At 42.6% G+C, this 14,219-nt stretch overlaps 1 protein-coding gene across 4 annotated transcripts in view; it reads left to right on the forward strand.

The window, feature by feature from the left end:
- The window catches only part of CLYBL (citramalyl-CoA lyase), a 227,865-nt gene that overhangs the window by 123,162 nt on the left and 90,484 nt on the right, over window positions 1-14,219 (forward strand). The gene's annotated exons all lie outside the window — the stretch shown is intronic.

Below are 14,219 nucleotides of genomic sequence, written 5' to 3' on the forward strand. Positions count from 1 at the left end.
TATATGCTTAAAAAGAAAGAGAATTCGATTCTCAATCTGTTTCGGCTGTGATATTTGCTGGTTTAAGTAAATCAGTTAATCCTAGACTTGTGGTATGAATTTTTCAGATCAAAGATGAAATTAGGAATTTATTTCTTTTTACTGCCAGGTAAAAAGTGTAGTGAGTGACCTTATCTTTTCTGGGACAAGTGCCAATAACAAATAGTCTTCAATGGATAAGTCACTGTTTTCCCTCCATAGTTAAAGGGAAACTACACACAGAACTTCAAACTTGCAGGTTCTAGCTGGTTTTCTGATGGCCTGATCAGAGAAATGCGTCTTAAAAAATACCCAGTTTGTAAACAGGTACAAAAGATCCTTGCTGGCTGGTAACATGATGAATGCCTTTTGTTTCATTTTGGTTTGCTTATCTTCATTTTCTAGGTTTTTATAATGAACACAGATTTGTTCAAATAATTGGGTAAAATACATAAATCATTATAATAACTGATGTTGCCACGGAAGTTTTTAAATTAAAAACATGTTTTCTCTCGACCTTCTCCTGTCCAGTCCTTCGACAGTGAGGTTGGGCTGGGAATAGACTGTGGGGCTGGAGGCACAGAGGAGCTGGCCATCTGAAGTTTTATCTATGTGGATAGTTTCTTTTCCTTGGTGATCTGAAATAGCATGCTTGTCCTGTACAACTTTTTTGATTAATTGTTTCCCTGGAGATTCTAGCAAACCAATAGTGGCCTTTTTTTTTTTTTAAAGTTAGTTTCCAGCATCTTTCTAATGGTGACACCAAGGCTTTACAAGTATATGGTAAAGGATTAGAATAAACATGTGGAATCTAAAGCGTCTACCCAACATCTTTGGCATGCACCGAGGAAAATACAATTAATCTTCTTTCTTCCACAGATTAAGGTAAATAGGGCTTTTCTTGAAGGATGTAATATGATTCCAGTATTCTTCCTTCCAGAACTCACATAGCCACTCTTAAGATTAGATACTAAATTGTAGTTCTAGTTCTTTGTGACCCAGGGCGATTCACTCTACTTCTTTGCCTCAATTTCTTATCTGTACCATGGGATGACAAAAATCTTCTTTTGTCAGGGACAGGGATTATAACAAGGAGTAAGTTTGATAAAATGCCCTCGAGTAGTTTGATTTCCTATAGGAAATAGATTAGATAAATCCTGTAGTAATCATGATTAGAGGGGAATTTATTTTAGCATGTAGCACAGTGAGCCATTCGGTGCTCTGATAAACTTCTAATTATATTTCTTCACAAACCTTGAGGCTATCTTCCCATTCCTACCCAAGGATGTTTCCTGCCACCCAGTTGAGTTGGAAATATGGTTCATTCCTGCCTCATGTTTGCTTACTGTTAGTCTGTGTTCTGAAGCACATCCTAATACCTGGAGCCACTACTTAGGAGGAACCTAAGGAGGGGCGAGGGGAGAAGAGTTTAGGGTGGGCAAATTGTGCCCACTGTCTTGGTGAAGATGTCCAGACAGTCAGAACACTGCAGTTCTCAGTGCACCTAAAATTGGTGTTAACTGCCAGACACACTGTTATACACATGCTGAACTTGGAGTCAACCAAACTTCCTTTTCTTACCCACAGAGAGTTCTGGTAAGCCAGGCCATCACTTGTAAAACACTTTTTTTCTCTTAAAATTTTTACCCAGGACTTAATTTTATCTCATATATTTCATTTCATAGCCCCAGCCTGTCCATGTCTTTTTGGGTTTTGATTTCCTCATCCAACATTTATGTTATCTGAGAACTTGACCAGCACCCTGTACAAAAATTTGACAGGTTTCTGATAGAGATGTTGAAGAGGTTGGAGCCAAGTGCTATGCAAACATGCCGCTAGAAACTTCTATCCAGGTTTATTTAACAAACTTTTTTTTTTTTTTGGCCACACCAGGCAGAATGTGAAGTCGTATTTTCCTATAACCCCTGCATTGGAAGTGCAAGGCCTTAACCACTGGACCACCAGGGAAGTCCCTTAACAGACATGTATATAGTGGTGACTAAATGCTAAGCATTGTTCTAAAGGTTTCAATTTGCGTAACATCCCATTGAGTTACTATTATTATTCTCCGTATACAGATAAGGAAGGCTTCCCTAATGGCTCAGCGGGTAAAGAATCTACCTGCAAGGCAGGAGACACAGGAGACACAGGAGACTCAGGTTCAGTCCCTGGGTCGGGAAGATCCCCTGGAGGAAGGGCATGCAACCCACTCCAGTACTCTTGCCTGGAGAATCCCATGGACAGAGGAGCCTGGTGGGCTACAGTCCATGGGGTCGCAAAGAGTTCAACACGCCTGAGTGACTAAGCACAGCACATATGAGGAAGCTGAAGCATGGAGAGGTCAGGTTCATGAATGAGTTCTGTGAAGATGGTTATTCAGTCACCTAATTCTCTTAAAATCCAGTCTTTTCACAAGAATAGACAAGAAATTTTTACCTAATGTGTTTCAAGATGAAGACTCCTTTCTGATCTACATGGTTTAGCAATGCCTTTTCTCTCCCTGTACCTCCATCTCTCTAAAAAAATGAGTTTAAGTAGATGAGACTTGATCTTGAAGAACCCCTGTCAGTACTACCTCATCGTTACCACCTTCACTTTGGAGTGCTGCAGATAGAAAAATGGTAATAGCTACCATGTACTGAGAATGTAAGAGGTGCTATAATAAATACTTTAATTATCTTGTTTACTCCTTATATCAAAGTTTTGTCCAGGGTCCAGGAACACAGTGCCATTATATGGCAGAACCAAGATTTGAACCTCCTGAATTTTTGCCAGGAATCAGCCTCAAGTTCACTTGTTGGCATATTCAGTTCAGTTCAGTTCAGTTGCTCAGTTGTGTCCGACTCTTTGTGACCCCATGAATTGCAGCACGCAAGGCCTCCCTGTCCATCACTAACTCCCAGAGTTCACTCAGACTCACGTCCATCGAGTTGGTGATGTCATACAGCCATCTCATCCTCTGTCGTCCCCTTCTCCTCCTGCCCCCAATCCCTCCCAGCATCAGAGTCTTTTCCAATGAGTCAACTCTTCACATCAGGTGGCCAGAGTATTGGAGTTTCAGCTTTAGCATCAGGCCTTCCAAAGAACACCCAGGACTGATCTCCTTTAGGATGGACTGGTTGGATCTCCTTGCAGTCCAAGGGACTCTCAAGAGTCTTCTCCAACACCACAGTTCAAAAACATCAATTGTTTGACACTCAGCTTTCTTTATAGTCCAACTCTCACATCCATACATAACCACTGGAAAAACCATAGCCTTGACTAGACGGATCTTTGTTGGCAAAATAATGTCTCTGCTTTTCAATATGCTGTCTAGGTTGGTCATAACTTTCCTTCCAAGGAGTAAGCGTCTTTTAATTTCATGGCTGAAATCACCATCTGCAGTGATTTTGGAGCCCCCAAAAATAAAGTCTGACGCTGTTTCCCCATGTGTTTGCCAGGAAGTGATGGGACATTACATAGCTCATATTATATAATCTTTTCCTCCTTTCTCTGAAAGTTAGTACCTTGGCTTCTCTTTATCTTTGGTCACCTTTGTATACTCTGCAGTTTCTCAAAGATTACCGACAGAAGCATTGTATTCACATCTGCAAATTCTTCCAGTCTCTTAGGATTTTATTGCATTTAAACCTGGTGACTTAAATTCATTTGAAATGTCCAGATAAGTCTGAAACTTCTAATGTAGCTCTTATTCTTTTTCCTTTCTTGAAGTCACCTTTTAATCATATTTCTTGTTGAATATTATTCCTCTTGATGGAAGAGATAGAGACCATTTTAATGTTTACTTCTTACCATGTTAAAACTCTCATTGCAAATGATCTAGTTATGGTTTGGCTAAACTGAACTCTTACTGCCTCATTCAACTTTCTTGGCATTATTAAAGCTTAGTCACTTCATTTTATATGTTTCATTTTATTTCTATTTTTAGTAACTGACCAATTCCATATTTCATCTGACTGGTTCTATGGAGTGTGGGCTTGTAATGAAAACAAGAGGCACTTCGGCAGAGCAGTTTATAAGTATATAATACCTTCCAGCAGTCTCTAATCCTGTCCTGTTAATCCAATTTGTGTTTAAGCAGCTCCTTCATGTCAGGGATGGCCTACCAGCTCACCTTCCAAGCATGGATGATGAAAAGACCATCTCCACTCCCCTCTTATCTTCTCCTTTTCCTTCTTAAATACATGAGGAGATACAGGGCTGTCTAAGCCACTGCTTGCTGGGACACAGTGAAAAGAAGCCAAGTAATGCAGAGATTTCTGGTGAATCTCCATGACGCTGGGTGAGGCCAAGAAGGTAGGAGTGAAATTGATAGAGGCAGGGCTCCTGGGCTGCTATTTTAGCTGAGTAAATATTTAACTTTGTTTAATGTTTCAATGTGTAAACTGAAATACTCAGTAAATATTGAGTACCTCCTCAACCAGGCACCATGGCAAGTAGGAGGAGAACAAGGAGAGTTGCATGGTCCCTTGTCTCTAAACAATACACTTTTTGAATTATCTTTTCAACTTCAGGCATGATATTGACTCCATGCTATGGGAACTATTTCTCACCCTACTACCACCCTGTCCCCATTGCATGTGAAACCTTTCCCATCCTTCAATTGTCCTAATACAGTTCTATATAACTTTGATGAGATTGGTGTTCAGTGTAAAAAGTAGCAGAGTTGAGTCACATAGTGATAAACTGATCACCTTTCCTTTTCTGCCAGCCTGTTGTTTTCCCTGGAGTTCATAGTTATCTATTTTCCCCCTGGTTTATTTTTCTATTCAGCTGTTGCTAATGCAGAACCCACCTCTTCCTAATTGTCTGAATCTCCTCTTAATATGTTTAAAAGCATCTTGTATTTTTTCAGTTTCATCTTCTTGGAGAACTCTCTCCTTGACTCTTCCGATCCCCTCAAGTCTGAAGTAGCTGTCCTTCAGGCCTGTAGCACAGTTGCAATCCCAAACTCACCTTTCCCCCACCCTGGGAATTCCTTCTCCTCTCAGCTGGGTTGGATATCCTGTTTTCTGACTTTTTATATCTGAGTACATTTGAGTGAGGACACCCTCCAGGAGTTTCTGAGAGGAGCTTTCCCTGTGAAGGACAGAAGCAACTTATGTACAATCTGATTTTTTCCTAATTTGATTTGTAAAGAGCAGGAGTATATTTGGAGAGTAGGATCATGAGGGTCTTACATGGATCCTTCAGGAAGCCAAAGGAGGAGCTCTGAGTTGTGACTTGAAGAAGGCTTTTCTATGGGAACCTGAGCTAGTGAAATCTGGGCTGTCACTCACAGGCAACTTGATTTGAGACCAACAACCCAGTTCAGTGGAAAGGGTAGAGGGCTTGACAACAGACAATCCACGTAAAGGTCCCAATTTCAACACTATTTATCCAGGGAACTTGAGTCCTGTAGTCTATGAGGCTCTGTTTCTTTATCTGTCCCATGAGATTGGTAATAATGAGTCCTGTACTACCCACCACAGGGCCAGCTGTGAGGCACAAATAGAAAAGCATTTTGCAAACTTGCAAGTGCTAGATAAATATTGCTTTTCTAAAGAAGCAGCCATGTCATTTTTAAAATAATGAAGCTTAGAAGATTTAAGAGAATGGATATTTAGCATATTCCTTAAGGTGTCTCTTTCAAGTAGTTTGATGGTCAAGAACAGACTGTGGAGCCAGACTGTTGGATTCTGGTGTCTGGAGTCTGACATCAGCTTGTCCTAACAGTGTGACCTTGGACAAATGGGCTTTAGCCCATCTCTCTGTGCCTTAGTTTCCTCATCTGTAAAATGAAGGCAATAATGGTAACAATAGTATCTACCCCCACAAAATTATATTAAGTGGGTGGGTACTTGTAAAGTGCTTCTTAGGACAGTGCCTGGCATATAATGTGTTGAATGAATAGTTGATAAATACCTCAGAGCAGTTGTCTTAGCTGCAACCCTGGCCAAGAGTCTGATGCATCAACTCAAGTCACTGATGCTTGCTTAGAATGCCGAGGGTTACTGGTATTGGTTTGTACTCTGGATTCCTGACTCTCCCAGGGTAATGTTTTGGCACAGGTAAGTTTTTGATCTAAATGTCACAGAGTTTGCCAGTTTTGTTATTATTATTTATTTATTTATTTTTTTAGCCTCTCTCTCCACTATTGTAGACAAAGAAAAGACTTTAGGGACAGCAAAATAACCACTTTTTCTTTCAAGCGCCTTCACAGATTTCTTAACACTAGGGGGCTCGAAACAGCTATCTTAGAAAGATCTTACTTAATTTTTTTCCTCAGGAAAACAAAGAGAAAATTATCTTTCGCAAGCAGCTAAGCAGTAGATTTTCATTTTGCATCTCTGTGCTGGGTCCTTGACAGAAAGGAGTAAGAGAAGGGTGGAGGAAGGTGGCCGACTCTGAAGGCCTTTCTCCCCTGAGAAGCCCTGTGCACAGCACCATTCTCAGTTCTGGGAAACAGACCAGGAGGACAGCCCCGGCTGGGGCTGGGGTGTTGGAGGAGGGGTGCCCTTAGCAGTTGAGGGGAGCCCATGGTCGGTGAGGGGTTGGAGAAGCAGCTCCCTTCCCCTCCCTCCGCTCTGCACGTGGAGCCCCTTGGGCTGCCAGGAGGGCTATCTTGTCGATTGTGAAAAGCAAGGGCAAGCTATTTGCCTCCTAAGTAACTGTCAGTGCTACAGAAACCCCAGAAGATCACTGCCCCCAACCCCTGCCCAGGGCCATGTTCTTTGTTGCTTTTGTTTGTTGTAAAGACTTCTTTCTTACTGGCTGTGCTGGGTCTTGGTTGCTGTGCACAGGCTTTCTGTAGTTGCAGTGATCGGGCCGCTTCTCAGCTGCGATGCTCGGCCTTCTCGTTGCAGTGGCTTCTCTTGTTGCGGAGCTCTAAGAAGCAAGGGCTTAGCAGCTGTGGTGCACAGGCTTAGTTGCTCTGCAGCATGTGGGCTCTTCTAGAATCAGGGGTCGAACCCACGTCCCCAGCACTGGCAGGTGGATTCTTTACCACTGGACCACCAGGGAAGCCCTAGGCCACATTATCTGATTGCTTCCCTCCATCCATCCTGGATACAAGGACCTATGTAAGGCCTAAAGGATTGTGGTTGTAGAGAGACAGTTGGAAGTAACACCATAGAGATGAGGGGAGTACACCTTTGTTCCCCACGATAAACCACTTTCTCAGTACTCTGCAGAGAGAGTGCTTCTTACCAGGACTCCTGTAGTTACCTGTCAGAGTCTGCAGAACCCAGGAGTCATCGCATCTGCAAGCGTGTGTGCGTGCTCCATCTCTTCAGTTGTGCCCTCCTCTTCGTGACCCCATGGACTGCATCTCCTGCACTGCAGGTGAATTCTTTACCTCTGAGCCACCAGGGAAGCCCATTTGCAAGTGTGAAAAGTGAAAGTGTTAGTCACTCAGTCGTGTCTGACTCTTTGTAACCCCGTGGACTGTAGCCCACCAGACTCCCCCATCCATGGGATTTTCCGGACAAGGATACTGGGGTGGTTTGCCATTTCCTTCTCCAGGGGATCTTCCCAACCCAGGGATCGAACCTGGGTCTCCTGCATTGTGGGCGGATTCTTTACTGTCTGAGCCACCAGGGAAGCAACCGTGAGTTGCTCATTAAGAAACACGAAATATTGAACTTCCCTGGGAGTCCAACAGTTAAGACTCTGCTCTTCCACTGCAAGGGGCACAGGTTCCATTCCTGGTCAGGGAGCTAAGATCTGACATGCCACTTGGCCAAAAAAAACAAAAACAAAACACAAATATCAATATCAAATATCAATCAAGGTTGTTGACTTATCTTTAATCTTCAAGTAATATAAATATGAGTTCCTGACACTCTTCACGTTAAATCAGTTAACCCTTGAGTTCCTCTGTAAAGCTTTTAATTGCCTTTTTTTTTTCTAACCTTTTTTTCTTCCCTGAGCTTATCTATTCTAATTTGTGCTCTCTCATTTGGCTCTCCTGTGCAAGTGTGTGCGCTCTCACACATAGGTACATAGACACTAAGCCCCCATTTACACTTACTATATGCATACACAAATCGACTGGGTTAAATTTTAAATACTCCAATGCTTTCACTTTGGTTGAAATAAAATAGTAGAGTGGCGAGGAGGTGTGTTGTCCCAACAGGGAGAAAGCTAACTGACATTCAGTAAATGATTCAATGTATACAGGGTGTGGGGAGCCAACGCCTCTTCAATAGGGGAGTGAAATTAGGATGGGAAGGTTCCTCTCCCAGGGACCTTGCTTTTATTAAAAGACTTGAGCGCTTGGGAGATTCTTCAATAGGAGTTTTGGTGTCTGTGAGTCTTTTGGGAACAGTATGGAGAGATGAAATGTGCTTAGGAACTCTGCAAGGTCTTTTTGATCCTTAAAGGTTCTGATATGAAAACCAATCCAAGTTTTCATAAAAGCAGTCAAATATTTCCAGTCTTTTATTAATCTCTTTGTACCCTTAAATAGTCTTTCCCTTTTGTGGAGTAATCGGTAAAACAGCAACAACAAAAACTCACCCCCCGCCCCCGCAACTCCCATTGTTTTATTCTTCAAACTGGGCATCTTCTTAGTGCAAGGATTCAAATACCTTTATTACAGTCTTAATAGTCAGCAATTTCCATTTCATAAGCTCAGCAAAATCTCTTTATACAAAGAGATACAGGCTTCAAGTTGCCGGTTATATCTTTTCCAGCAATTTATAAGAATCCAATTAAGTAAGATGGAGTGTCTATAACATGATACACCTGACTATGGAAAGCCCAGGTCTAAAATTAAGGTTGAAAGAAAGGAACTTAGCTTAAATAAGCCAAACTTGATCAAAGTCGAAACTGTAGCCATTTCCTCTGAAATGAAGTAAGAAATAGCTTGGAGATTAGAGTGAAAACCAGTCGGCTATTTATTCCAACTTTGGTTACCAGTTGAAGTCTGTTCTTTTTAATCAGGGGAACACAGGTGGGTTTCACTAAAGAAGCCCAAGATGTTTCAGTTTGCTAAATCTCAGTGGCCAAAGAACCAAGCTCACAAAGCCGCCACCAGAATACGGGGACACAGGCGGAAAGCAGACACAGCTGGAAATCCTGCAGGGCAAGTGCTTGATTCCAAAGAACTGGGTTTTGTCCAGGTTCGCTTATTTGGGTGGCCATAGGTCATATCACCTGAATACTCGTTGAAAGGACTGATGCTAAAGCTGCCACTCCAGTGGTTTGGTCATCTGAGCAAACAGCTGACCCACTGGAAAAGTCTCTGATGCTGGGAAAAGACTGAGGGCAGAAGGAGAAGAGGGCATCAGAGGATGAGATGGTTGAATGGCATCTTTGAAGCAATGGACAGGAACTTGGGCAAACTCTGGGAGATAGTGAGGGACAACAAAGCCAGGCATGCTGCAGTCCATGGGGTTGCAAAGAGTTGGACACGACTGGGCAACTGAACAACAATAGTAGCTCATATCAAAGTATTAAATACCACTATGTTTTCAGTAATGAATTAGTGGGTATATTTTAAGGCAGAATTTAAAATTCTGATTTAGAGAGACAAGAAATAACATCCCTATACACCTGTGGATAATTAATCATCGACAAAGGAGGCAAGAACATACAAAGGGAAAAGACATTCTCTTCAGAAAACAGTATTGGAAAAGTTGGACAGCTGAGGGTAAATCGCTGAAATTAGAACACACCCTCACACCATACACAAGAATAAGCTCAAAATGGCTTAAGGACTTAAATATAAGACATGATACCATAAAACGCCTAGAAGAGAACATAGGCAAAATATCCTCTGATATAAATTGTACCAGTGTTTTCTTAGGTCAGTCTCCCAAGGCAATAGAAATAAAAAGTAAACAAATGAAACCTAACCAAATTTACAAGAATCTGTACAGCAAAGGAAATCATGACTGGGAGAAAATATTTGCAAATGATGTGACCAACAACAGCTTAATTTCCAAAATATACAAGCAGCTCAAATCAATTTATAGCAAACAACCCAGTTGAAAAATGGACAGAAGACCTAAATAGACATTTCTCCAAAGAAGACGTACATACAGATGGTCAACAGGCACATGAAAAGGTGCTCATCATTGCTGCTTATTAGAGAAATGCAAATCAAAACTACAATGAGGTACTACCTCACACCAGTCAGGATGGCCACCATTAAAAAGTTTACGAATAATAAATGCTGGAGAGGGTATGGAGAAAAGGGAACTCTCTTATACTGCTGGTGGGAATGTAAGTTGGTACAGTCATTATGGAAAAGAATGTGGAGGTTCCTCAGAAAACTAGCAAATTAATGCTCAAAATTTTCCAAGCTAGGCTTCAACAGTATGTGAACAGAGAATGTCCAGATGTTCAAGCTGGATTTAGACAAGGCAGAGGAACCAGAGATCAAATTGCCAACATCCGCTGGATCATAGGTAAAGCAAGAGAATTCCAGAAAAACATCTGCTTCACTGACTACTCTAAAGCCTTTGACTGTGTGGATCACAACAAACCGTGAAAACTTCTTAAAGAGATGGGAATACCAGACCACCTTACAGCCTTCTGAGAAATCTGTATGTGAGTCAAGAAGCAACAGAACCAGACACGAAAACACACACACACACACACACACACACGTATATATAATGGAATATTACTCAGCCATAAAAAAGAATGAAAGAATGCTATTCATAGCAACATGGATAGACCTAGAGATTATCATGCTTTGGAAAGTAAGTCAGAAAGGCAGGCAAATACCATATGATATCACTTATATGTGAAATCTAAAATACGACACAAATGAACATACCTATGAGACACACAGAGATTCCAGGCATAGAGCGCCAGGGAGGAGAGGGCGAGGGAGGGAACGATTGAGAGCCTGAATTCAGTTCAGTTCAGTCGCTTGGTTGTGTCTGACTCTTTGTGACCCCATGAACCGCAGCACACCAGGCCTCCCTGTCCATCACCAACTCCCGGAGTCCACCCAAACCCTTGTCCATCAAGTCGATGATGCCATCCAACTATCTCATCCTCTGTTGTCCCCTTCTCCTCCTGCCCTCAATCTTTCCCAGCATTAGGGTCTTTTCCAATGAGTCAGCTCTTCGCATCAGGTGGACAAAGTATTGGAGTTTCAGCTTCAACATCAGTCCTTCCAGTGAACACCCAGGACTGATCTCCCTTAGGATGGACTGGTTGGATCTCCTTGCAGTCCAAGCAACTCTCATGAGTCTTCTCCAACACCACATTTCAAAAGCATCAATTGTTTGGCGCTCAGCTTTCTTTATAGTCCAACTCTCACATCCATAGATGACCACTGGAAAAACCATAGCCTTGACTAGACGGACCTTTGTTGGCAAAGTAATGTCTCTGCTTTTTAATACGCTATCTAGGTTGATCATAACTTTCCTTCCAAGGAGTAAGTGTCTTTTAATTTCATAGCTGCAGTCACCATCTGCAGTGATTTTGGAGCCCAAAAAAATAAAGTCAGCCACTGTTTCCACTGTCTCCCCATCTATCTGCCATGAAGTGATGGGACCGGATGCCATGATCTTATTTTTCTGAATATTGAGCTTTAAGCTAACTTTTCACTCTCCTCTTTCACTTTCATCAAGAGGCTCTTTAGTTCTTCACTTTCTGCCATAAGGGTGATGTCATCTGCATATCTGAGGTTATCGATATTTTTCCCAGCAGTCTTGATTCCAGCTTGTGCTTCCTCCAGCCCAGCATTTCTCATGATGTACTCTGCATAGAAGTTAAATAAGCAGGATGACAATATACCGCCTTGATGGACTCCTTTTCCTATTTGGAACCAGTCTGTTGTTCCATGTCCAGTTCTAACTGTTGCTTCCTGACCTGCATACAGGTTTGTCAAGAGGCAGGTCAGGTGGTCTGGTATGCCCATCTCTTTCAGAGTTTTCCGCACAGTCAAAGGCTTTGGCATTGTCAATAAAGCAGACATAGATGTTTTTCTGGAACTCTCTTGCTTTTTTGATGATCCATCGGATGTTGGCAATTTGATCTCTGGTTCCTCTGCCTTTTCTAAAACCAGGTTGAACATCTGGAATTTCACAGTTCATGTATTGCTGAAGCCTGGCTTGGGGAATTTTAAGCATTACTTTACTAGTGTGTGAGATGAGTGCAATTGTGCAGTAGTTTGAGCATTCTTTAGCATTGCCTTTCTTTGGGATTGGGATGAAAACTGACCTTTTCCAGTGCGGCGGCTGCGATGGTGCACGAGCACAGCAGCTGCACCGGTGCATGAGCGAGCGCGGCCGAGAGGAGCTGCCCTGGGCCGGAGGTCAGGGGTGGCGTCCGAGAGGAGCCTGAATTAGCAGGTGCAAACTAGTATACATAGGATGGATAAATAACAAGGTCCTACTGTTTAGCATGGCTCTTCCCTGGTGACTCAGCAGTAAAGAATTCTGCCTGCTGATACGGGAGACTTGGGGTGATTCCCTATATCTGGAAGATCCCTTAGAGAAGGAAATGGAAACCCATTCTAGTATTTTTGCCTGGGAAATCCCATGGACAGAGGAGCCTGATGGGCTACAGTCCCTGGGGTCACAAAGAGTCAGATACGACTAAATAACAACAACTGTATAACACAGGAAACTATGTTCAATATCCTGTTATACACTAGAATGGGAAAGAGTATGAAAAAGAGTATGTATATGTTTATCTGAGTAACTTTGCTATACAGCAGGAATTAATACAACATTGTAAATCAACTGCACTTCAATAAAAGCCAGATATAAGTACATTAGAACTTCCCAGGGTGGTCATAGTTTAATTTTTATTCTATACCAGCTCTGTAGTTTAGGAAAGATGGTGTTTTAAAGGGAGAAGAAAAGGAAAGTATGGATTAGTTGGGAGCAAATGTCAAGTTGTGAATTAACTCAAGGATGCCTTCTACTGAAGATATGCTGTCTGTTTTGGATATGTTTTTACAGTTTTTTTTTGCCCATTGATATGACTGTGCTCGCTGTTCACTGATGAAAAATTAACCTCCTCGGCCAGATCTAGTCTAAACAGCAGCATGTTCTTGGGCAAAGTATTAATTGGCTCCAGATAACAAGGCCAAAAAGAACTCCCTAGACATTGGTCAGAAGAGCAAAAAGTCAAGAGAGGAGGATGAGCCAGGAGGCTGGCCTGAGATCAACGTGGGCTTCTGTCGGACTCCTCAAGTTTTCTCAGTATGTCATAGAAGAGCAAAGCTAGGGTTGAACACCAAGAGGCTGTTCGACTAGCCTTTTATCCACACCATCTAACCCCCCTTCCCTAGCAGCAGGGGAATGCTGAAGGTCTGACCTGCCTGGTGCAGGTGTCAGAGCACAGGGGATGTCGAGAGCTTCTCTTCCGTAGAGTTGTGGATGGATAAATGCTTGGGAGAAGGCAAAGTAGACAGAGTCAATAAATGCAAAAAAAAAAAAAAAAAAAAGACTATTCCAAATAGTCTGTGATAGAACAGGGAGCTTGAAGTGGGTATGAAGAACCCAAGTTTAGAGTCTTAAGAGGGTTAAGGGGAACCAGATCAAGAACTGCCTCTGGTCAAACCAGTCACGCCTCTCTGGACTAAGCCATGACCGGGCTTTCCATATCCCCCTTGGAGACATTCTGCATACATATTTTCAACTTTGGCCATTCCTGGGACAAAAGGCAGTTCACCGCAATCATTCTTTCCAGCTCTGCTCTAACAAGGAAGACCAGGCCTCTTGGAGCTGACCAAGGTGCTGAAGATGGTTTTAGAACAGTATTAGAGAAAGACTTGCAGTCCATGGGGTCGCTAAGAGTCAGGCACGACTGAGCGACTTCACTTTCACTTTTCACTTTCATGCATTGGAGAAGGAAATGGCAACCCACTTCAGTGTTCTTGCCTGGAGAATCCCAGGGACGGCAGAGCCTGGTGGGCTGCCGTCTATGGGGTTGCACAGAGTCCGACACGACTGAAGCGACTTAGCAGCAGAGAAAGAGTGGCGCTAATGGTAAAGAATCTGCCTGCCAGTGCAAAGGATGTAAGAGGCACAAGTTCAATCCCTGGCTCTGGAAGATCCTCTGGAGAAGTGTATGGCAACCCACGTCAGTATTCTTGCTTGGAGAATCCCATGGACAGAGGAACCTGTCAGGCTATGGTCCATGGGGTCACAAAGAACTGGACGCAACTGAGCATCTGAGCACAGCACAAAGAAAGAGAACATTTACTGAGTACATATGGACTTTCCAGGTGGTTTGGTGGTAAAAGA

Source organism: Budorcas taxicolor, chromosome 12 (genome assembly GCF_023091745.1).
Source record: "Budorcas taxicolor isolate Tak-1 chromosome 12, Takin1.1, whole genome shotgun sequence".
Lineage (NCBI taxonomy): Eukaryota > Metazoa > Chordata > Mammalia > Artiodactyla > Bovidae > Budorcas > Budorcas taxicolor.